We start from the raw sequence: 26991 nt of genomic DNA on the forward strand, positions 1-26991 counted from the left end.
CTAAACATTTCCGATATTCCAGTAAGCATGCATCTTTAATCATCGTAATCATACTTTCAAATAAAATAAATAAAAAATATTGTAATAAAGACTTGAAAGTAAATAATGCTAGCATTTACAACATTTAATTCAATAATGTAATTAAATCATAGCATGAATCCATAAATAAGTAAGGCAGAAGACTCGATCTACCTCACTCACAGTCTATCTAAGTCCAGAATTTTCTTGCTCTGATACCACCTGTTGTGACCACCCGAGTTCTAATCTCTCAATAATCAAATCATCAAAAAGAATAGACAAGAATCAATGTCTAAACAAAATAAAAAAAAAATAATTTTTTTTAAAAATGGGATCACCTCGCTCGATCGGTAAAAATTTACCGATCGAGCGAGCACGTTGCTCAAACTCTCGGGTGCAACTTATGTTGGCCTCGCTCGATCCGCAGAATATCACCGATCAAGCGAGCCCAACATATTCATGGTTCTGTTCCTGATTTCAAAGCCTCGCTCGATCCGTGATATTTCACCGATCGAGCGAGAGCAGTTTCCAGAGAATAAAACCAGAAACGTTGCTGCTGTCCAAACAAGTTCCTTCATGCATTTTCATCCAATATCAACTCATACAAAGCCTATTCAACTATCATAAGCCAACATGCATTCTCACATGATAAAGTTGATAGAATTGAATCATCACAAGGCCTTATAAACATAATCAAAAAGCCCATAAAGCATGCAAGAAGCAATGTTATATATTCAAGATCAAGCTACATTATATTGTCTCAAGGATTTACATACATCTCAAATCCTATATACATCAACAAGACAACAACTAGATCAACTACAAGTCTTGGAACAAGTAGCTATAACATGCTCATGGTTTTGGACTCAACTCTAACATTGACAACACAAGAACTCATCTAAACTCGGATCATCACGCTATCTTCTCATCCCTTGTTCTTCACATTCGCTTTTGCCCGGTTCTACTCCCGCCTATTGCCATGACACATACAACAAAACAATAGCCGGATAACTCCGGTGAGAAATAGATTTCCCAGTAAAAGCAACTAAACATGCATAAAAAATATATATCAAGATCATGATATAAGGAACATAACTTCAATGCATGTTTTAAAACAAGGTTCATCTCTTATCTCGTCAGTTGGGATCCCGAGAAGTAGATATCATAACTAATCCACCGACTCTCCCGATCGAGGTGGGGCTACTTATCTCACTTCTCTAGACTTTGAAGCCATCATATATGTAAATCATATGCTAGGTTAAAACAACAACCCAGGCCATACGTATACAATCCCTCAAATCGTCTAATCGAACTTTTCGTTCATTTCAAAATCAAGGAATAAGTCTTGCAAGATGAATGCAACATATATCATCAACAAAGCATTCATAACATCAAAGACTCATTCAATAAAGCATAGAAGAGCATATAAAAGCAATTAAGCAAATAAGTATGTGATTTAAGGGAACTCGATACAAACCATCTCGAGTTGTAATCCCAATCAAATATAGTAGTCCACTTTTACCTTTCAAATATGATGTTTAGGATGTCTTTTAGCTTGTCCAAAATCTGTACAAGTTAACCACCAAACCTATCTCAAAGTCTGCTCAAAATCTCACTTGTATCGATTTCGGGGTCAAGATCAATGAGTTGAAATGCCCTGTTTACACACTGAAATCATAGCATAACAAGCAAGGAATCATCAGCTAATAATTCAGCCACTTCTTAGTCCAAGAACAATAGCAAATCACTTCAAATCACGAGTTCGACGGCATATCGGTATAACTCGGCGATTCTGAACACATCTATAACATTTCTAACATGCATATCAGCTGTTGAAGCTTCGAAACCAATATATCAGCAGGTATATAGATCAAATCATAGCTGGGAAATCATAAGAACATGATACAACAATCAATCCTCAACCCAACTTCAATATTACAAAAGATAGAAGCTCATCAACAACAATTCAAACACAAGTCTGATCTCTGTCCATTTCGAATTCTCAAACCTTGATGAACTAAGAGAAAACTTACATCAATTCGAAGGTTTCGTTGCGAGGATTCCAGAACATCTTTCGGAATCGAAAACGGATACCCGTAACTCAAGATATCTCAATTGGAAAATGAAGAAAAAGCTTGGAGTTCTTTGAAGGTTTTGCTCTCGGTTCTTGACTCTGGAAATCTGATGAAATATTGATACTACACGTGAGTCAACTTAACAATAATAAGTGTCTTGCTCATTTTCAGAATTTTGCACTTTAGCCCCTCAAGACTTCAATAATTGCAATTCAGTCCTCAACTTCTCATTTTATTCAATTTCAATCCTAAATAATTTAAGAATATTAGAATTTAAATCAAAACTCCAAATATTCCCAAATTAAATATTCTCGGATCAAAAATAAAATAATTCCGGGCGTTACAATTCTCCCCTACTAAGACACGATTTCGTCCTCGAAATCTCAAGTAGTATCCACAGATCATATAACAGATATCAGATAACAGAAAACTAAAGGAGACTCACATCAATGAAACATCTCTGGAAATCGTTGCATAATATCTGATTCAGTCTCCCAAGTTGCTTCTTAAATACCATGACGACTCCACTGAACTTTCACAAGCATAATAGTCTTCGTTCGAAGTTGCTTCTCTTTTCGATCAAGAATCTGAATTGGCTTTTCAAAATAACTCAAAGACTCGTCGAGTTCAGCCTCATCAGATTGAAACACATGCGATTCATCAGCAAGATATTTTCGAAGCATCGATACATGAAAGACATCATGTATTCCAGATAAAGATGGAGAAAAAGCTAATTCAATATTCAAGTTTCCCTGCCTCAGATTAGCAAATTCGGCACCCTTGTCTTTACGATAAGACACTGGAAAGAAGCTTTGGTAAAACTCAGTTTTGAAGACATTTCAGGTCAGAACAGTTCCTCTATGCTCCAGAGATTTCTTTGTTGTGAACCACCAGCTTTTTGCAACTTCATGCAACTGATGACCAATAAGTCTGACTCTCCGCTCATCACCGTAATCAAGTGAATCAAATAACATCTCCATATCATCAAGCCATCCTTCACATTCAACTGCATTCTCGGTACCTTTCAGGGTTGCCGGCTTGTAGGATTGAAATCTTTTCAGTAGTGTTTCCATTGGAGTAGCAGTCATGTCTGTCATATCACGAGAGGTACTTCCCTGTTCATTGCTCGGAGTAGCAGTAGGCACTATCGGTTTTACCACTGTCTGTTCTGGCAGATGTATAGGAACTGTCTGTTCTGGCATCGGAGTAGGAGCCCGTGGTCTAAGAGGAGGTCGTCCTGGTCTTCGAGACATATCTGATTATCAAAAGGGTTAGGATACCAGAATCATCAAATCTATTTCAGTCCTCCTCTGATCATCTTACCTCTGATCAAGACTCGGTTCTGATTCAGGTGTAAAATAAATAATCAAAGTACACAGCCAAGACATTCTTCCAATCAATTCCGATAATCAGGTAGCATATCATAAATCATCAGAATACATGCCTCTAATCATTTCCGATATTCCAGTAAGCATGCATCTTTAATCATCGTAATCATACTTTCAAATAAAATAAATACAACATCTTTTAATAAAGACTTGAAAGTAAATCACGCTAGCATTTACAACATGTAATTCAATCATGTAATTAAATCATAGCATGAATCCATAAATAAGTAAGGCAGAAGACTCGATCTACCCCACTCACAGTCTATCTAAGTCCAGAATTTTCTTGCTCTGATACCACCTGTTGTGACGACCCGAATTCTAATCTCTCAATAATAAAATCATCAAAAAGAATAGACAAGAATCAATGTCTAAATAAAATAAAATTTTTATTTTTTTTTAAAATGGGAGCACCTCGCTCGATCGGTAAAAAGTTACCGATCGAGCGAGCACGTTGCTCAAACTCTCGGGTGCAACTTATGTTGGCCTCGTTCGATCCGCAGAATATCACCGATCGAGCGAGCCCAACATATTCATGGTTCTGTTCCTGATTTCAAAGCCTCGCTTGATCCGTTATATTTCACCGATCGAGCGAGAGCAGTTTCCAGAGAATAAAACCAGAAATGTTGCTGCTGTCCAAACAAGTTCCTTCTTGCATTTTCATCCAATATCAACTCATACAAAGCCTATTCAACTATCATAAGCCAACATGCATTCTCACATGATAAAGTTGATAGAATTGAATCATCACAAGGCCTTATAAACATAATCAAAAAGCCCACAAAGCATGCAAGAAGCAATGTTATATATTCAAGATCAAGCTACATTATATTGTCTCAAGGATTTACATACATCTCAAATCCTATATACATCAACAAGACAACAACTAGATCAACTTCAAGTCTTGGAACAAGTAGCTATAACATGCTCATGGTTTTGGACTCAACTCTAACATTGACAACACAAGAACTCATCTAACATCGGATCATCACGCTATCTTCTCATCCCTTGTTCTTCACATTCGCTTTTGCCCGGTTCCACTCCCGCCTATTGCCATGACACATACAACAAAACAATAGCCGGATAACTCCGGTGAGAAATAGATTTCCCAGTAAAAGCAACTAAACATGCATAACAAATATATATCAAGATCATGATATAAGGAACATAACTTCAATGCATGTTTTAAAACAAGGTTCATCTCTTATCTCGTCAGTTGGGATCCCGAGAAGTAGATATCATAACTAATCCACCGACTCTCCCGATCGAGGTGGGGCTACTTATCTCACTTCTTTAGAATTTGAAGCCATCATATATGTAAATCAGACGCTAGGTTAAAACAACCACCCAGGCCATACATATACAATCCCTCAAATCATCTAATAGAACTTTTCGTTCATTTCAAAATCAAGGAATAAGTCTTGCAAGATGAATGCAACATATATCATCAACAAAGCATTCATAACATCAAAGACTCATTCAATAAAGCATAGAAGAGCATATAAAAGCAATTAAGCAAATAAGTATGTGATTTAAGGGAACTCGATACAAACCATCTCGAGTTGTAATCCCAATCAAATATAGTAGTCCACTTTTACCTTTCAAATGTGATGTTTAGGATGTCTTTTAGCTTGTCCAAATCTGTACAAGTTAACCACCAAACCTATCTCAAAATCTGCTCAAGTTTCAACCCAAACGTCAAAGCAAAATGCTACCAACCTTGTGCGTTCTTGTATCGATTTCGGAGTCAAGATCAATGAATTGAAATGCCCTGTTTACACACTGAAATCACAGCATAACAAGCAAGGAATCATCAGCTAATAATTCAGCCACTTCTTAGTCCAAGAACAATAGCAAATCACTTCAAATCACGAGTTCGACGACATATCGGTATAACTCGGCGATTCCGAACACATCTATAACATTTCTAACATGCATATCAGCTGTTGAAGCTTCGAAACCAATATATCAGCAGGTATATAGATCAAATCATAGCTGGGAAATCATAAGAACATGATACAACAATCAATCCTCAACCCAACTTCAATATTACAAAAGATAGAAGCTCATCAACAACAATTCAAACACAAGTTTGATCTTTGTCCATTTCGAATTCTCAAACCTTGATGAACTAAGAGAAAACTTACATCAATTCGAAGGTTTCGTTGCGAGGATTCCAGAACATATTTCGGAATCAAAAACGGATACCCGTAACTCAAGATATCTCAATTGGAAAATGAAGAAAAAGCTTGGAGTTCTTTGAAGGTTTTGCTCTCGGTTCTTGACTCTGGAAATCTGATGAAATATTGATACTACACGTGAGTCAACTTAACAATAACAAGTGTCTTGCTCATTTTCAGAATTTTGCACTTTAGCATCTCAAGACTTCACTAATTACAATTCAGTCCTCAACTTCTCATTTTATTCAATTTCAATCCTAAATAATTTAAGAATATTAGAATTTAAATCAAAACTCCAAATATTCCCAAATTAAATATTCTCGGATCAAAAATTAAATAATTCCGAGCGTTACAATTACACTATAGTATAACTAAAATTACACTATGTTTACACTATAGTATAACTAAATTTACTACAATAACACTATTGTATAACTAAAATAACACTAACATTAAACTATAGTATAACAAAAATTACACAAGGATTACACTATAGTATAACTAAATTTACACTACAATAACACTATAGTATAACTAAAATAACACTAGCATTACATTATAGTATAACTAAAATTACACTAGATTTACACTATAGTGTAACAAAATTTACACTAAAATAACACTATAGTATAACTAAAATAAAACTAGAATTACACTATAATATAACTAAAATTACACTAGAATTACAATATAGTATAACTAAAATAACACTAGCATTACACTATAGTATAACTAAAATTACACTAGGTTTACACTATAGTATAACTAAATTTTCACTACAATAACACTATAGTAAAACTAAAATAACACTAGCATTACACTATAGTATAACTAAAATCACAATAGGTTTACACTGTAGTGTAACTAAATTTACACTACAATAACACTATAGTATAACTAAAATAACACTAGAATTACACTATAGTTTAACTAAAATTACACTAGGTTTACACTATAGTGTAACTAAATTTACACTACAATTACACTATAGTATAACTAAAATAACACTAGATTTACACTATAGTATAAACAAAATTACACTAGGTTTACACTATAGTATAACTAAATTTAAACTACAATAACACTATAGTATAACCAAAATAACACTAGAATTACACTATAGTATAACTAAATTTATACTACAATAACACTATAGTATAACTAAAATAACACTAGCATTACACTATAGTATAACTAAAATTACACAAGGTTTACTCTATAGTATAACTAAATTTACTCTACAATAATACTATAGTATAACTAAAATAACACTAGCATTACACTATAATTAACTAAAATTACACTAGAATTATACTATAGTATTACTAAATTTACACTATAGTAACATTATAGTATAACTAAACTAACACTAGCATTACACTATATAATAACTAAAATTACACTAGGTTTACACTATAGTATAACTAAATTTGCACTACAATAACACTATAGTATAACTAAAATAAAACTAGCATTACACTATAGTATAACTATAATTACACTAGGTTTACTCTATAATATAACTAAATTTACACTACAGTAACACTATAGTATAACTAAAATAACACTAGCAATTACACTATAGTATAACTAAAATTACACTAGGATTATACTATATTATAACTAAATTTACACTATAATAACATTATAGTATAACAAAAATAACAATATCATTACACTATAGTATAACTAAAATTACACTAGGTTTACACTATAGTATAACTAAATTTACACTACAATAACACTATAGTATAACTAAAATAACACTACCATTACACTATAGTATAACTAAAATTACACTAACATTAAACTATAGTATAACTAAAATTACACAAAGATTACACTATAGTATAACTAAATTTACACTATAATAACACTATAGTATAACTAAAATAACACTAGCATTACATTATAGTATAACTAAAATTACACTAGGTTTACACTATAGTGTAACTATATTTACACTAAAATAACACTATAGTATAACTAAAATAACACTATAATATAACTAAAATTACACTAGCATTATACTATAGTATAACTAAAATAACACTAGCATTACACTATAGTATAACTAAAATTACACTAGGTTTACACTATAGTATAACTAAATTTACACTACAATAACACTATAGTATAACTAAAATAACACTAGCATTACACTATAGTATAACTAAAATTACACTAGGTTTACACTAGAGTATAACTAAATTTACACTACAATAACACTATAATATAACTAAAATAACACTAGCATTACGCTATAGTATAACTAAAATTACACTAGGTTTACACTATAGTGTAACTAAATTTACACTACAATAACACTATAGTATAACTAAAATAACACTAGAATTACACTATAGTTTAACTAAAATTACACTAGGTTTACACTATAGTGTAACTAAATTTACACTACAATAACACTATAGTATAGCTAAAATAACACTAGATTTAGACTATAGTATAACTAAAATTACACTAGATTTACACTATAGTATAACTAAATTTACACTACAATAACACTATAGTATAACTAAAATAACACTAGAATTACACTATAGTATAACTAAAAATACACTAGTATTAAACTATATTATTGCTAAAATAAAACTAGCATTACACTATAATATAACTAAAATTACACTAGGTTTACACTATAGTATAACTAAATTTACACTAAATAACATTATAGTATAACTTAAATAACACTAGAATTACACTATAGTATAACTAAATTTACACTACAATAACACTATAGTATAACTAAAATAACACTAGAATTACACTATAGTATAACTAAAATTACACTAGGTTTACACTATAGTATAACTAAATTTACACTACAATAACACTATAGTATAACTAAAATAACACTAGCAATTACACTATAGTATAACTAAAATTACACTAGGATTATACTATATTATAACTAAAATTACACTATAATAACATTATACTATAAATAAAATAACAATAGCATTACACTATAGTATAACTAAAATTACACTAGGTTTACACTATAGTATAACTAAATTTACACTACAATAACACTATAGTATAACTAAAATAACACTAGCAATACACTATAGTATAACTAAAATTACACTTGGTTTACACTATAGTATAACTAAATTTGCACTACAATAACACTATAGTATAACTAAAATAACACTAACATTAAACTATAGTATAACTAAAATTACACAAGGATTACACTATAGTATAACTAAATTTACACTACAATAACATTATAGTATAACTAAAATAACAATAGCATTACATTATAGTATAAATAAAATTACACTAGGTTTACATTATAGTGTAACTAAATTTACACTAAAATAACACTATAGTATAACTAAAATAACACTAGAATTACACTATAATATAACTAAAATTACACTAGCATTATACTATAGTATAACTAAAATAACACGAGCATTACACTATAGTATAACTAAAATTACACTAGGTTTACACTATAGTATAACTAAATTTTATACTACAATAACACTATAGTATAACTAAAATAACACTAGCATTACAATATAGTATAACTAAAATTACACTAGGTTTACACTAGAGTATAACTAAATTTACACTATAATAACACTATAGTATAACTAAAATAACACTAGCATTATGCTATAGTATAACTAAAATTACACTAGGTTTACACTATAGTGTTACTAAATTTACACTACAATAAAACTATAGTATAACTAAAATAACACTAGAATTACACTATAGTTTAACTAAAATTACACTAGGTTTACACTATAGTGTAACTAAATTTACACTACAATAACACTATAGTATAACTAAAATAACACTAGAATTACACTATAGTATATATAAAATTACACTAGGATTAAACTATATTATTGCTAAAATAAAACTAGCATTACACTATAATATAACAAAAATTACACTAGGTTTACACTATAGTATAACTAAATTTACACTAAATAACACTATAGTATAAATAAAATAACACTAGAATTACACTATAGTGTAACTAAATTTACACTACAATGACACTATAGTATAACTAAAATAACACTAGCATTACACTATACTATAACTAAAATTACACTAGGTTTACACTATAGTATTACTAAATTTACACTACAATAACACTATAGTATAACTAAAATAACAATAGCATACACTATAGTATAACTAAAATTACATTAGGTTTATACTATAGTATAACTAAATTTGCACTACAATAACACTATAGTATAACAAAAATAATACTAACATTAAACTATAGTATAACTAAAATTACACAAGGATTATACTATAGTATAACTAAATTTACACTACAATAACACTATAGTATAACTAAAATAACACTAGAATTACACTATAATATAACTAAAATTACACTAGCATTATACTATAGTATAACTAAAATAACACTATCATTACACTATAGTATAACTAAAATTACACTAGGTTTACACTAGAGTATAACTAAATTTACACTACAATAACACTGTAATATAACTAAAAAATAACACTAGCATTACGCTATAGTATAACTAAAATTACACTAGGTTTACACTATAGTGTAACTAAATTTACACTACAATAACACTATAGTATAACTAAAATAACACTAGAATTACACTACAGTTTAACTAAAATTACACTAGGTTTACACTATAGTGTAACTAAATTTACAATACAATAACACTATAGTATAACTAAAATAACACTAGAATTATACTATAGTAAAACTAAAATTACACTAGGTTTACACTATAGTATAAATAAATTTACACTACAATAACACTATAGTATAACTAACATAACACTACAATTACACTATAGTATAACTAAAAATACACTAGGATTAAACTATATTATTGCTAAAATAACACTAGCATTACACTATAATATAACTAAAATTACACTGGGTCTACACTATAGTATAACTAAATTTACACTGAATAACACTGTAGTATAACTAAAATAACACTAGAATTACACTACAGTATAACTAAATTTACACTACAATAACACTATAGTATAACTAAAATAACAATAGCATTACACTATAGTATAACTAAAATTACACTAGGTTTACACTATAGTATAACTAAATTTACACTACAATAACACTAATGTATAACTAAAATAACACTAGCATTACACTATTGTATAACTAAAATTACACTAGGATTATACTATAGTATTACTAAATTTACACTACAGTAACATTATAGTATAACTAAACTAATACTAGCATTACACTATATAATAACTAAAATTACACTAGGTTTACACTATAGTATAACTAAATTTGCACTACAATAACACTATAGTATAACTAAAATAACACTAGCATTACACTATAGTATAACTAAAATTACACTAGATTTACACTATATTCTAACTAAATTTACACTACAGTAACACTATAGTATAACTAAAATTACACTAGCAATTACACTATAGTATAACTAAAATTACACTAGGATTATACTATATTATAACTAAATTTACACTACAATAACAATATAGTATAACTAAAATAACACTAGCATTACACTATAGTATTACTAAAATTACACTAGGTTTACACTATAGTATAACTAAATTTGCACTACAATAACACTATAGTATAACTAAATTTGCACTACAATAACACTATAGTATAACTAAAATGACACTATAATTACACTATAGTATAACTATAATTATACTACAATAACACTATAGTATAACTAAAATAACACTATAATTACACTATAGTATAACTAAAATTACACTAGGATTACACTATAGTATAACTAAAATAACACTAGCATTACACTATAGTATAACTAAAATTACACTAGGTTTACACAATAGTTTAACTAAATTTACACTACAATAACACTATAGTATAACTAAAATAACACTAGCATTACACTATAGTATAACTAAAATTACACTAGGTTTACACTAGAGTATAACTAAATTTACACTACAATAACACTATAGTATAACTAAAATAATACTAGCATTACACTATAGTATAACTAAAATTACACTATAGTGTAACTAAATTTACAATACAATAACACTATAATATAAGTAAAATAACACTAAAATTACACTATAGTTTAACTAAATTTACACTAGGTTTACACTATAGTGTAACTAAATATACACTACAATAACACTATAGTATAACTAAAATAACACTAGAATTACACTATAGTATAATTAAATTTACACTAGGTTTACACTATAGTGTAACTAAATTTACACTACAATAACACTATAGTATAACTAAAATAACACTAGAATTACACTATAATATAACTAAAATTACACTAGGATTACACTATAGTATAACTAAAATAACAATAGCATACACTATAGTATAACTAAAATTACACTAGGTTTACACTATAGTATAACTAAATTTACACTACAATAATACTATAGTATAACTAAAATAACACTAGCATTACACTATAGTATAACTAAAATTACACTAGGTTTACACAATAGTATAACTAAATTTACACTAAAATAACACTATAGTATAACTAAAATAACACTAGCATTACACTATAATATAAATAAAATTACACTAGGTTTACACTATAGTGTAACTAAATTTAAACTACAATAACACTATAGTATAACTAAAATAACACTAGAATTACACTATAGTATAACTAAATTTACACTAGGTTTACTGTAACGCCCAGAATTATTTCATTTTGATCCGAGAATATTTAATTTGGGAATATTTAGAGTTTTGATTTAAATTCTAATATTCTTAAATTATTTAGGATTGAAATTTAATAAATTGAGAAATTGAGGACTGAATTGCAATTATTGCATAGTTGAGGGGCCAAAGTGGAAAATCTTGAACTTTAGTGGGACACTTGTTATTTTATTGGATTGCACGTGTGATTCACTATGTTTCATCAGAATTCTCAGAAAAGGAAAAGAAAGAACTGAGAGCAAAACCGTGCAAGATTTCCAAGCTTTTCTTCTTCTTCAATTTGAGATATCTTGAGCTACGGATATCCGATTTTGATTCCGAAAGATGTTCTGGAATCCTCGCAAGACGACCTTCGATTTGATGTAAGTTTCTTCTTTGTTCATCAGGGTTTGGTCATTCGAAAATGGCAGATATCAGATGTTGTATATGATTTGTGATTGTTGAGCTTCTATCTTTGATAATCTTGAAGTTGGGTTGAAGATTGATTTGTATATCATGTTCTTATGAATTCCCAACTATGATTTGATCCTTATACCTGCTGATATGTTGGTTGTGAAGCTTCAACAGCTGATATACATGTTAGAAATGTGGTAGATATGTTCGGAATCGCCGAGTTATACTGATATGCCGTCGAACTCTTGATTTGAAGCAATTTGCTATTGTTCTTGAACTTAGATGTTGCTGGATTATTAGCTGATGCTTCCTTGGGTTGTATGCTATGTTTTCAGCGCATAAACAGGGCATGTAAACTCGAGAACGTCGATTCCGAAACCGATTGAAGATAGAACAAGGTTGGTAGAGTTTGCCTTGAAGTCTTGTTGAAGTTTGGATTGAATTTGAGCAGATTTTGAGATGAGTTTTTGGTGATTGATTTTGTACAGACTTTGACAAGTTCGAAGACATCCTAAACACCATATTTGAAAGGTAAAAGTGGACTACTATTTGATTGGGAATACAACTCGAGATGGTTTGTATCGAGTTCCCCTAAATCACATACTTGTTTGCTTAATTGCTCTTATGTGTTTTCATTTGAGTTGTTGAATAAGTTGTTGATGTTATGAATGCCCTGATGATGATATATGTTGCATTCATCTTGAAGACTTATTCCTTGATTTTGAAATGAACGGAAACGTTCGAATAGACGATTTGTGGAATCGTATATGTATGGCCTAGGTGGTTGTTTTAGCCTGGCGTCTGATTTGCATATATGATTGCTTCAAAGTCTAGAGAAGAAAGATAAGTAAACCCACCTTGATCGGGAGAGTCGGTGGATTAGTTATGATATCTACTTCTCGGGATCCCAAACGACGAAGGACGAAATGAACCTTGTTTTGAAAACATGCATTGTATTTATTTTTATATATCATGATCTTGATATATGTTTGTTATGCATGTTTAGTCGCTTTTACTGGGAAATCTATTTCTCACCGGAGTTATCCGGCTATTGTTTTGTTGTATGTGTCATTGCAATAGGAGTGAGTGGAACCGGGAAAAGGCGTACTTGAAGAACAAGGGATGAGAGAACATAACGTGATGATCCGAGTTAGATGAGTTGAGTGAGCTGTCATGATGTAGAGTTGAATTCTAAACATGAGCATGTTTTAGATACTTGTACCAAGACTTGTCGATGATTTAGTTGTTGTCTTGTTGATGTTTATAGGATTTGAGATGTGATGTAAATCCTTAAAACAACATAATGTATCTTGATATTGCTATATAGCAATGTGTCTTGCATATTTTGGAAAGTCTTGATTATTATGATTATAAGGCTTGTTATGATCTAATTGTATCCATTGTATAGCAAGTTAGAATGCATGTTAGATGTTGCTATGGATTAGATCATGAATAAATCCTTGTTTGAGTTGATCTTGGATGGAAATGCATGAAGAACCATTTTTGACAGCAGCTGAGCATTTTTTTTTTCTGGTGCAATGGCCGGCGCACGGGCGAGCAAGTACTCGCGCGCGCGCGAGCGAGCTCTTGAGATCTCGGTCTCATTGGCCGGCGCGCGCGCGAGGGGTGATGCCCGCGCGTGCGCAGGGCAATCTATTTTTAAATTTTTTTTTTTATTCTTTGTTTAGACATTGATTGTTGTCTATTATTGTTGATTAATGTTTATTGAGAGATTAGAACTCGGGTCGTCACATTTACACTATAGTGTAACTAAATTTACTCTACAATAACACTATAGTATAACTAAAATAACACTAGAATTACACTATAGTATAACTAAAATTACACTAGGATTACACTATAGTATAACTAAAATAACAATAGCATACACAATAGTATAACTAAAATTACACTAGGTTTACACTATAGTATAACTAAATTTACACTACAATAATACTATAGTATAACTAAAATAACACTAGCATTACACTATAGTATAACTAAAATTACACTAGGTTTACACTATAGTATAACTAAATTTACACTAAAATAACACTATAGTATAACTAAAATAACACTAGAATTACACTATAGTATAAATAAAATTACACTAGGTTTACACTATAGTGTAACTAAATTTAAACTACAATAACACTATAGTATAACTAAAATAACACTAGAATTACACTATAGTATAACTAAATTTACACTAGGTTTACTGTAACGCCCGGAATTATTTCATTTTGATCCGAGAATATTTAATTTGGGAATATTTAGAGTTTTGATTTAAATTCTAATATTCTTAAATTATTTAGGATTGAAATTTAATAAATTGAGAAATTGAGGACTGAATTGCAATTATTGCATAGTTGAGGGGCCAAAGTGCAAAATCTTGAACTTTAGTGGGACACTTGTTATTTTATTGGATTGCACGTGTGATTCACTATGTTTCATCAGAATTCTCAGAAAAGGAAAAGAAAGAACCGAGAGCAAAACCGTGCAAGATTTCCAAGCTTTTCTTCTTCTTCAATTTGAGATATCTTGAGCTACGGATATCCGATTTCGATTCCGAAAGATGTTCTGGAATCCTCGCAAGACGACCTTCGATTTGATGTAAGTTTCTTCTTTGTTCATCAGGGTTTGGTCATTCGAAAATGGCAGATATCAGATGTTGTATATGATTTATGATTGTTGAGCTTCTATCTTTGATAATCTTGAAGTTGGGTTGAAGATTGATTTGTATATCACGTTCTTATGAATTCCCAACTATGATTTGATCCTTATACCTGCTGATATGTTGGTTGTGAAGCTTCAACAGCTGATATACATGTTAGAAATGTGGTAGATATGTTCGGAATCGCCGAGTTATACTGATATGCCGTCGAACTCTTGATTTGAAGCAATTTCTATTGTTCTTGAACTTAGATGTTGCTGGATTATTAGCTGATGCTTCCTTGGGTTGTATGCTATGTTTTCAGCGCATAAACAGGGCATGTAAACTCGAGAACGTCGATTCCGAAACCGATTGAAGATAGAACAAGGTTGGTAGAGTTTGCCTTGAAGTCTTGTTGAAGTTTGGATTGAATTTGAGCAAATTTTGAGATGAGTTTTTGGTGATTGATTTTGTACAGACTTTGACAAGTTCGAAGACATCCTAAACACCATATTTGAAAGGTAAAAGTGGACTACTATTTGATTGGGAATACAACTCGAGATGGTTTGTATCGAGTTCCCCTAAATCACATACTTGTTTGCTTAATTGCTCTTATGTGTTTTCATTTGAGTTGTTGAATAAGTTGTTGATGTTATGAATGCCCTGATGATGATATATGTTGCATTCATCTTGAAGACTTATTCCTTGATTTTGAAATGAACGGAAACGTTCGAATAGATGATTTGTGGAATCGTATATGTATGGCCTGGGTGGTTGTTTTAGCCTGGCGTCTGATTTGCATATATGATTGCTTCAAAGTCCAGAGAAGAAAGATAAGTAACCCCACCTCGATCGGGAGAGTTGGTGGATTAGTTATGATATCTACTTCTCGGGATCCCAAACGACGAAGGACGAAATGAACCTTGTTTTGAAAACATGCATTGTATTTATTTTTATATATCATGATCTTGATATATGTTTGTTATGCATGTTTAGTCGCTTTTACTGGGAAATCTATTTCTCACCGGAGTTATCCGACTATTGTTTTGTTGTATGTGTCATTGCAATAGGAGGGAGTGGAACCGGGCAAAGGCGTACTTGAAGAACAAGGGATGAGAGAACATAACGTGATGATCCGAGTTAGATGAGTTGAGTGAGCTGTCATGATGTAGAGTTGAATTCTAAACATGAGCATGTTTTAGATACTTGTACCAAGACTTGTCGATGATTTAGTTGCTGTCTTGTTGATGTTTATAGGATTTGAGATGTGATGTAAATCCTTAAAACAACATAATGTATCTTGATCTTGCTATATAGCAATGTGTCTTGCATATTTTGGAAAGTCTTGATTATTATGATTATAAGGCTTGTTATGATCTAATTGTATCCATTGTATAGCATGTTAGAATGCATGTTAGATGTTGCTATGGATTAGATCATGAATAAATCCTTGTTTGAGTTGATCTTGGATGGAAATTCATGAAGAACCATTTTTGACAGCAGCTGAGCATTTTTTTTTCTGGTGCAATGGCCGGCGCACGGGCGAGCAAGTACTCGCGCGCGCGCGAGCCAGCTCTTGAGATCTCGGTCTCATTGGCCGGCGCGCGCGCGAGGGGTGATGCCCGCGCGTGCGCAGGGCAATCTATTTTTAAATTTTTTTTTTTATTCTTTGTTTAGACATTGATTGTTGTCTATTATTGTTGATTAATTTTTATTGAGAGATTAGAACTCGGGTCGTCACATTTACACTATAGTGTAACTAAATTTACTCTACAATAACACTATAGTATAACTAAAATAACACTAGAATTACACTATAGTATAACTAAAATTACACTAGGATTACACTATAGTATAACTAAAATAACAATAGCATACACTATAGTATAACTAAAATTACACTAGGTTTACACTATAGTATAACTAAATTTACACTACAATAACACTATAGTATAACTAAAATAACACTAGCATTACACTATAGTATAATTAAAATTACACTAGGTTTACACTAGAGTATAACTTAATTTACACTAAAATTACACTAGGTTTACACTAGAGTATAACTAAATTTACACTACAATAACACTATAATATAACTAAAATAACACTAGCATTACGCTATAGTATAACTAAAATTACACTAGGTTTACACTATAGTGTAACTAAATTTACACTACAATAACACTATAGTATAACTAAAATAATACTAGAATTACACTATAGTTTAACTAAAATTACACTAGGTTTACACTATAGTGTAACTAAATTTACACTACAATAACACTATAGTATAACTAAAATAACACTAGAATTACACTATAGTATAACTAAATATACACTAGGATTAAACTATATTATTGCTAAAATAAAACTAGCATTACACTATAATATAACTAAAATTACACTAGGTTTACACTATAGTATAACTAAATTTATACTAAATAACACTATAGTATAACTAAAATAACACTAGAATTACACTATAGTGTAACTAAATTTACAGTACAATAACACTATAGTATAACTAAAATAACACTAGCATTACACTATACTATAACTAAAATTACACTAGGTTTACACTATAGTATAACTAAATTTACACTACAATAACACTATAGTATAACTAAAATAACACTAGCAGTACACTATAGTATAACTAAAATTACACTAGGTTTATTGTGAGGCCCGGTTACTCTAATTACATTTAATTATCATACAAACAAGTAATTAGAAGTTAAAGCAGCGGAAAAACGATTTAAAATAAATTTTGGGGCTATAAAAATTTCGGCATGACCTCCCCATAAGTAGGAAATCCCAAAATACACAGACAGCAGTTTATTTAAAATAACTAAAACTAGGACCTCAACAAACTTAAACATCACACAACCATGTGCCGGCCAGGCACGAAAACAAATTAAAACAGTTAACACATACATGAGCCGACAAGGCTCGATAACAATTTAAAACATAGCAGGAACTCTCAATACAACACAAATACATCGGGGCATCTCCCCGGAGAATATAAAAATGACTCTAACATAATACATAATATAACTCCGATAATACATAATATAACTGGGAGACAAGACATGATCCAACCTCCTCAACGAGCTCCGCCAGCGGACCCTCCGCCTGGTGCTGAAAAGTCACTTGGGTAGCCTACCATGGTGCCAAACAGCAGCCACAGTAGCCCCCCCAGAATTAACTGAGGTTAGGATTCTGGTATGAAACAGTTAGGCAACAACAACAAAACATATAAACTATGCATAAACACATTATAAAATGTAGTATGCAATGCATGAACTGGGCTCAAAGTAAACGGGATAACAGGAGCCAACAAACGGTACGATAACAACTGGAACAATGCTCGAGCTAGAACACAGGGGAGCTACATCGTCATGTAACTAAACCGCCCTGCCAAGTATGCGAGGTATGTCGTGCTAGGTAAAATTAAACACCCACGACTCGGCCTCCATACAGCTGATAACGATGCAACAGATAGGCACAATAACGAACAACATACGATGTCAAGATTCCAAGTGCATATCACACAGAAAATGCATCAAGGAATAGACAATCATAATTTCGGTCTCAGGGATACTAGGCATAAAAAGCCACCAGCTGATTCCCGAAATAACAATGCGTGTGCCCAGAGTACAATACAACATGATAACGGGTAACAAGAATGATAGGGCTCAACGTGTCATGTAGTGAATATCATGCCCTATTCTAAATGCCACAAAATATATCAAATAATTTAACATATAAACAATGAGGCATTTAAATTCACATAATCCATATAGTTCACGTAATCAACATAATATCGGCAAAACAATATTTATATTTTTATCGTTGTATGTTACCAACCGTAACATACCTATACCAATTCAAACGAAGGTCCTCAACTCTAATTCCCAAAGTTTCGGCCTACAACACAATTAATATTCCAATAAATATCAAAACGATGCGATATAACCAACTAATTCAAATTAAATCCAAGAGGGTAAAATCCCAAAGTCGACAGCCTGTTATACCTCAACTAAACCAGTTGGAAACTCACGCTCAAGGCTGGAAGAAGGGATTAAAACATCACAACTCGAAGCTAAACCAGCTGGACCGTAGCAACCTTCGAACTCGCCGGAAAGCTCGCCGGAAAGCTCGCCGGAAAATGGCTGGAAAAAGGGGCAAACGAACAGGGGAAGGTTTAGCTAATTCTAAGCTATGAAACACAGCAGAAATATGGTCTAAAAATCACCAAGATCGAAGCTTACTTACTCGAAGAATCGCAGCAGAAAATAGCAGCTCGACCAGATTCTGAACAAGGCTCGATTCATGCCTAAACCTGGACCAAAATCAGCGATTCTTAGCTTCAATCGAAGCCACGGATGTAAGGAAGAAAACCCAACAAACGAATCGAATTTTGGACTCCGAACGAAGAAGTTATGGCCGAAATACCACAGCTGCGCAATTGGTGACGGGAATGAACGGGTTTGGGGGTTGGGCTTCTCTTCTCTTCTCTTTCTTATTATTTAAGCGTGTGATGTATGTATATATATGAGGATATGTGTTTTTCCTCTTTAATTATTATTTGGGCAACTTGACACATTCCAGATATTTTAACGCTCGTGTATTATTTTAGCTCTAATATGTATTTTATATCGTTTAAATCTCGATATTCAAAAATACATATTTTTAATACACTTACTAATTTATTTGGCATAAATAATTATTTTAATTTAGCATCTCAATAATAATTCTAATTATGCCAAATTACCAGATAATTAACTTCTGGGTCTTACATTTCTCCACCACTAAAAACAAATTTCGTCCTCGAAATTTTAGTTTACACACATACATCTGAAACGCAATACACCACAAATCCAATGCTAGGAATCAAACAAATATGGGTAAGAAGTTCTCATCTTCTCCTCTGTCTCCCAAGTAGATTCCTCTACCCCATGCCTCGACCACTGAACTCGAACTAGTGGTACAATTTTGTTGCGAAGTACTTTCTCCTTGCGATCCAAGATACACATAGGATACTCTATATAAGACAATGCTGGATCCAGTTCAACCTCATCAGGCTGAATGACATGAGACGGATCGGGCTCATACTTACGCAACATAGATACATGAAACACATCGTGGATGCCATCCAAATATTGTGGCAACTCCAACCGATAAGCACAAGACCCAATACGTTCAACAATTCTATAAGGACCAATGTATCGAGGTGACAACTTACCTCTCATACCAAAACGAACAACGCCTCTAAACGGTGATATTTTTAGAAATACAAAATCATCAACTTGAAATTCCAAAGGTCGACGACGTTTATTCTCATAGCTTGTTTGTCGATCTTGGGCAGCTTTCATTCTTTGACGTATCAACTGAACTTTGTCATGCATTTCCTGAACAATCTCGGGTCCAGTCAATTGCTTTTCACCGAACTCATCCCAACAGAGCGGTGATCTACATCTGCGACCATACAAAGCTTCAAAAGGAGCCATGCCTATAGTCACTTGGAAACTGTTATTGTAAGAAAATTCCGCTAATGGTAAAGCTTCTTGCCAACTCTCTTTAAAATCCATAACTACAGCTCTAAGCAAATCCTCAAGAGTTTGGATTGTACGCTCAGTTTGACCATCGGTATGAGGATGGTATGCAGTACTCATCGTAAGTCGTGTACCCATTTCTTTTTGGAAGCTAGTCCAAAACTTTGAAGTAAATCTAGGGTCACGATCCGAGACTATTGCAACTGGAACTCCATGCAGTCTCACAATATTCTCAATAAACAAACGAGCCATTTTCTTATACGAGTAAGTCCTTTCATACGGAATAAAGTGAGCTGACTTGGACAATCTATCAACCACTACCCAAATGGCATCGAAGTGACGAGAAGTACGTGGCAAATGAGTGACAAAATCCATAGCCACATGTTCCCAGTTCCACTGAGGAACTTCAAGACTGTGCAGTAATCCTCCTGGTCTCATACGTTCTGCCTTGACTTGCTGACAGACCATACAACGAGATACAAACTCAGCTACATCCTTCTTCATGTTCTTCCACCAAAATTGAGGTCTGAGAATATGATACATTTTCTTGCCTCCTGGGTGAATGCTATAACGAGTGCAATGAGCTTCATTAAGGATGGCTGTGTGCAAGTCAGGAATATCTGGGACAACCAATCTTCCATTCAATCGAAGGGAGTCATCAGAATAAATTGAAAATCCAGATTGATGTCCTTGAGTCACTAAATCATAAGATTTCTGAATCTGATCATCTGACTTTTGGGCAGCTTTAATAATCTGAATTAACTCAGGTTCAACAGAAATCTGAGAAACACAGATAGCATTTCCTTGGATCTGAAAATTCAAACCAGAAGTGCAGATATCCTCGTGCAACTTAGAAATATAGATTGAGGAGAGTTGAGCATCATTATCGACTTTACGACTCAAAGCATCAGCAATGACATTCACTTTTCCCGGCTGATATTGGATCTCACAATCATAATCTTTCAACAGATCCATCCAACGTCTTTGTCTCATATTCAAATCAGATTGAGAAAATAAATATTTGAGACTCTTATGATCTGAATAAATTACAAATTGTTCTCCAAATAGATAATGTCTCCAGACTTTTAGAGCAAAGACAATAGCAGCCAATTCCAAATCATGAACAGGATATCTAGATTCATGTGTCTTCAACTGACGAGAACCATAAGCCACTACTCTGCCATGTTGCATCAAGACACAACCTAAACCTCGAGACGAAGCATCTGTGCAAACAACAAATCCTCCAGAACCACTTGGAATTGTAAGTACTGGTGCAGAAGTCAATCTCTTCTTCAACTCAACAAAACTTGACTCACATTCATCAGACCAAATGAATTTCTGATTTTTCTGAGTCAACAAAGTGATAGGTTTAGCAATCTTTGAGAATCCTTCAATGCATCTACGATAATAACCAGCTAAACTCATAAAACTCCGAATCTCTGGCACATTCGTCGGTCTTGGCCAATTCAATACTGCTTCTACTTTACTTGGATCAACAGAAATACCATGTTCAGAGATAACATGGCCTAGAAAGACAACTCTGTCTAGCCAAAATTCACACTTGGACAACTTTGCATATAATTGTTTCTTTTGAAGAATTCGAAGAATTAACCTCAAGTGCTTGGCGTGTTCTTCTTCGGACTTAGAATAAGTAAGAATATCGTCGATGAAAACAATGACAAACTTATCGAGATATTTTCTGAATACACGATTCATCAAGTCCATGAAAATAGCAGGAGCATTAGTCAAACCAAAAGGCATAACTAAAAATTCAAAGTGTCCATATCTAGTGCGAAATGCTGTTTTTGTAACATCTTGTTGTCTAACTCGTACTTGGTGATATCCAGAGCGAAGATCAATCTTGGAATACACCGCCGTATCTTGTAACTGATCAAACAAGTCATCAATTCTTGGAAGTGGATATTTATTCTTGATGGTTGACTTATTCAATTGTCTGTAATCAATACACATTCTCATCGTGCCATCTTTCTTTTTAACAAAAAGAAAAGGAGCACCCCAAGGTGAAGAACTTGGGCGAATATAACCTTTATCAACAATTCCTGTAACTGTTCTTTCAATTTTTTTAACTCAACAGGAGCTAATCGATATGGTGCTCGAGATATAGGTTCAGTTCCTGGCATAAGTTCTATACTGAACTCAACTTCTCGTTCTGGTGGAAATCCAGGAATTTCCTCAGGAAATACATCAAAAAATTCACAGACAACAGGAATGTCAGATATTGACCGCTCACCTTGAGACAGATTGACAGCATAAACAAGAAAACCTTCATTTCCTGAGTCCAACAGACGAGTCATTTCGATAGAAGAGACTAAAGGAATCTTAGCTCGTGAACCTCGACCATAGAAATTCCATTTAGGAGCAAAACTAGGTCTAAATCGAACTATTCCTCTATAACAATCGACAGTGGCTTTATTAGAAGTTAGAACATCCATACCCACAATACAATCGAAATCATGCATAGGTAGGACTATAAGATTCAGGTACAACACATTATCAGCATAGAGCAACACCGCATTAAACACAGCATTATCAGTTATGATCATTCTTCCCATTGGAGTAGCAACTGATAATTTTCCATTCATACTAGTGGTGCAAAGATCATGCGAAGCGACAAATGCATGAGAGATAAACGAATGTGATGCTCCAGTATCAAAGAGTACTCGTGCTGTAAAACCACATAGAGTGCAGTTACCAGTAATTACAGTACCTGGAGCTTCCTGTGCCTCGTCCTCTATCAAGGCAAATACACGAACGGGTGGCTGATTTTGTTGACCACCTTGTCCTCTTGATTGCTGATGTGGCCTGCTCGACTGTTGAGAAGAGTGGGATGGTGCAGAAAATTTGCCACCAGGTGTTCCACTACCTGCCTGCACTGATTTTCCTGTCTGACTGGGGCAAACTCGAGCAAAGTGTCCTGGTCTACCACAAACATTGCAAAGTCCTTGAACTCCCACACATTGATTGCTGAAATGTTTCCCACCGCAGTTATCACAATAAGGACCAGTGTAGCGTTGTCCACTTTGCTTTCCAGAACCTTCAGAACTAGTAGAACTAGAGCCAGATTTCTTGAATTGTTTCCCTTTTGGACGTAAAGATGAAGTACTAAAATGACTTGAAGATTGCTTGCCAGATTGGTGCTGGATAGGAGTCTTGTTTCCACTTCTCCTTCGAAAACTTGCCTCAGCCCTTTTTGCCAATTCCACAGCTTCGGGATAATTCATTGGCTTTCCAGTCGAGACAAATGGATGCAAACGATCATCTAATCCTTCAGTGAAGCTTTCAACAATAGCTCCCTGACTAGCAGCAACATGAGGAGCATACTTCAACAGTTCGTAAAAAGTATCAGCATAGTTTTGTACCGACATATTTCCTTGTTTCAAATTATGGAATTCAGTTGATTTGGCACTATAGAATGATGGAGGACAATAACTTTCCCTGAACTTCAGCTTGAATACATCCCAAGACGGTGTTACTTTCTGAGATTCCAAAGTCATCAAGGTAGTAGCCCACCACATCTTAGCACGATCCTTCAACTGATGGAGTGCTAGCTTCAAACGTTGCGCCGACGGATATTCAATCAAATCAAAGAGATCTTCAATCTCGGTAATCCAGATTTCAGCTTTTTCAGGTCCCTCATTACCAAAATAACGAGGTGGACGCATGGTATGGAAACGGGCAACTAACTCATCCATCCTAAGTTGTTCTAATCGTCCAGCAGCTTGGTTAACCTCAGTATTAACATCAATGCGAGGTCTCCCACGACCACGACCACGACCACGACTAGCATTATTACCACTTTCAGCCATTCTATAAAATATAAATCACAACAAAAATTAGAATGAAAATAAACATATCACATAGGCACGTAAACATGTTGAAAAGTAGCAACAACAAGCGCAAAAATCAACTTTAGTGTCTAGACTCGAGTGTCCTAGACTTTAGTTTGAGCATATCCCAGTTTATGCTTTGATACCATGATGTGAGGCCCGGTTACTCTAATTACATTTAATTATCATACAAACAAGTAATTAGAAGTTAAAGCAGCGGAAAAACGATTTAAAATAAATTTTGGGGCTATAAAAATTTCGGCATGACCTCCCCATAAGTAGGACATCCCAAAATACACAGACAGCAGTTTATTTAAAATAACTAAAACTAGGACCTCAACAAACTTAAACATCACACAACCATGTGCCGGCCAGGCACGAAAACAAATTAAAACAGTTAACACATACATGAGCCGACAAGGCTCGATAACAATTTAAAACATAGCAGGAACTCTCAATACAACACAAATACATCGGGGCATCTCCCCGGAGAATATAAAAATGACTCTAACATAATACATAATATAACTCCGATAATACATAATATAACTGGGAGACAAGACATGATCCAACCTCCTCAACGAGCTCCGCCAGCGGACCCTCCGCCTGGTGCTGAAAAGTCACTTGGGTAGCCTACCATGGTGCCAAACAGCAGCCACAGTAGCCCCCCCAGAATTAACTGAGGTTAGGATTCTGGTATGAAACAGTTAGGCAACAACAACAAAACATATAAACTATGCATAAACACATTATAAAATGTAGTATGCAATGCATGAACTGGGCTCAAAGTAAACGGGATAACAGGAGCCAACAAACGGTACGATAACAACTGGAACAATGCTCGAGCTAGAACACAGGGGAGCTACATCGTCATGTAACTAAACCGCCCTGCCAAGTATGCGAGGTATGTCGTGCTAGGTAAAATTAAACACCCACGACTCGGCCTCCATACAGCTGATAACGATGCAACAGATAGGCACAATAACGAACAACATACGATGTCAAGATTCCAAGTGCATATCACACAGAAAATGCATCAAGGAATAGACAATCATAATTTCGGTCTCAGGGATACTAGGCATAAAAAGCCACCAGCTGATTCCCGAAATAACAATGCGTGTGCCCAGAGTACAATACAACATGATAACGGGTAACAAGAATGATAGGGCTCAACGTGTCATGTAGTGAATATCATGCCCTATTCTAAATGCCACAAAATATATCAAATAATTTAACATATAAACAATGAGGCATTTAAATTCACATAATCCATATAGTTCACGTAATCAACATAATATCGGCAAAACAATATTTATATTTTTATCGTTGTATGTTACCAACCGTAACATACCTATACCAATTCAAACGAAGGTCCTCAACTCTAATTCCCAAAGTTTCGGCCTACAACACAATTAATATTCCAATAAATATCAAAACGATGCGATATAACCAACTAATTCAAATTAAATCCAAGAGGGTAAAATCCCAAAGTCGACAGCCTGTTATACCTCAACTAAACCAGTTGGAAACTCACGCTCAAGGCTGGAAGAAGGGATTAAAACATCACAACTCGAAGCTAAACCAGCTGGACCGTAGCAACCTTCGAACTCGCCGGAAAGCTCGCCGAAAAAATGGCTGGAAAAAGGGGCAAACGAACAGGGGAAGGTTTAGCTAATTCTAAGCTATGAAACACAGCATAAATATGGTCTAAAAATCACCAAGATCGAAGCTTACTTACTCGAAGAATCGCAGCAGAAAATAGCAGCTCGACCAGATTCTGAACAAGGCTCGATTCGTGCCTAAACCTGGACCAAAATCAGCGATTCTTAGCTTCAATCGAAGCCACGGATGTAAGGAAGAAAACCCAACAAACGAATTGAATTTTGGACTCCGAACGAAGAAGTTATGGCCGAAATACCACAGCTGCGCAATTGGTGACGGGAATGAACGGGTTTGGGGGTTGGGCTTCTCTTCTCTTCTCTTTCTTATTATTTAAGCGTGTGATGTATGTATATATATGAGGATATGTGTTTTTCCTCTTTAATTATTATTTGGGCAACTTGACACATTCCAGATATTTTAACGCTCGTGTATTATTTTAGCTCTAATATGTATTTTATATCGTTTAAATCTCGATATTCAAAA

General features: G+C 33.4%; 2 long non-coding RNA genes across 4 annotated transcripts; both read right to left on the reverse strand.

Moving 5' to 3' along the window:
• Nucleotides 1-18390: 18390 nt before the first annotated feature.
• Nucleotides 18391-19599, reverse strand: LOC140893005 (uncharacterized). Of its 2 annotated transcripts, none has more exons than XR_012152971.1 (3): nucleotides 19478-19599; nucleotides 19321-19370; nucleotides 18391-18602 (listed from the first exon to the last, which is right to left on the reverse strand). It is a non-coding gene; the product is annotated as an uncharacterized lncRNA (long non-coding RNA). The 2 variants fall into 2 exon arrangements; XR_012152970.1 differs by having other exon boundaries at nucleotides 18391-18648.
• A 5668-nt stretch (nucleotides 19600-25267) lies between these two features.
• Nucleotides 25268-26469, reverse strand: LOC140893342 (uncharacterized). Of its 2 annotated transcripts, none has more exons than XR_012153117.1 (3): nucleotides 26355-26469; nucleotides 26198-26247; nucleotides 25268-25479 (listed from the first exon to the last, which is right to left on the reverse strand). It is a non-coding gene; the product is annotated as an uncharacterized lncRNA (long non-coding RNA). The 2 variants fall into 2 exon arrangements; XR_012153116.1 differs by having other exon boundaries at nucleotides 25268-25525.
• Nucleotides 26470-26991: the final 522 nt, after the last annotated feature.

The sequence above is a fragment of the Henckelia pumila genome, chromosome 3, assembly GCF_033568475.1.
Source record: "Henckelia pumila isolate YLH828 chromosome 3, ASM3356847v2, whole genome shotgun sequence".
In the NCBI taxonomy this organism is placed as follows: domain Eukaryota; kingdom Viridiplantae; phylum Streptophyta; class Magnoliopsida; order Lamiales; family Gesneriaceae; genus Henckelia; species Henckelia pumila.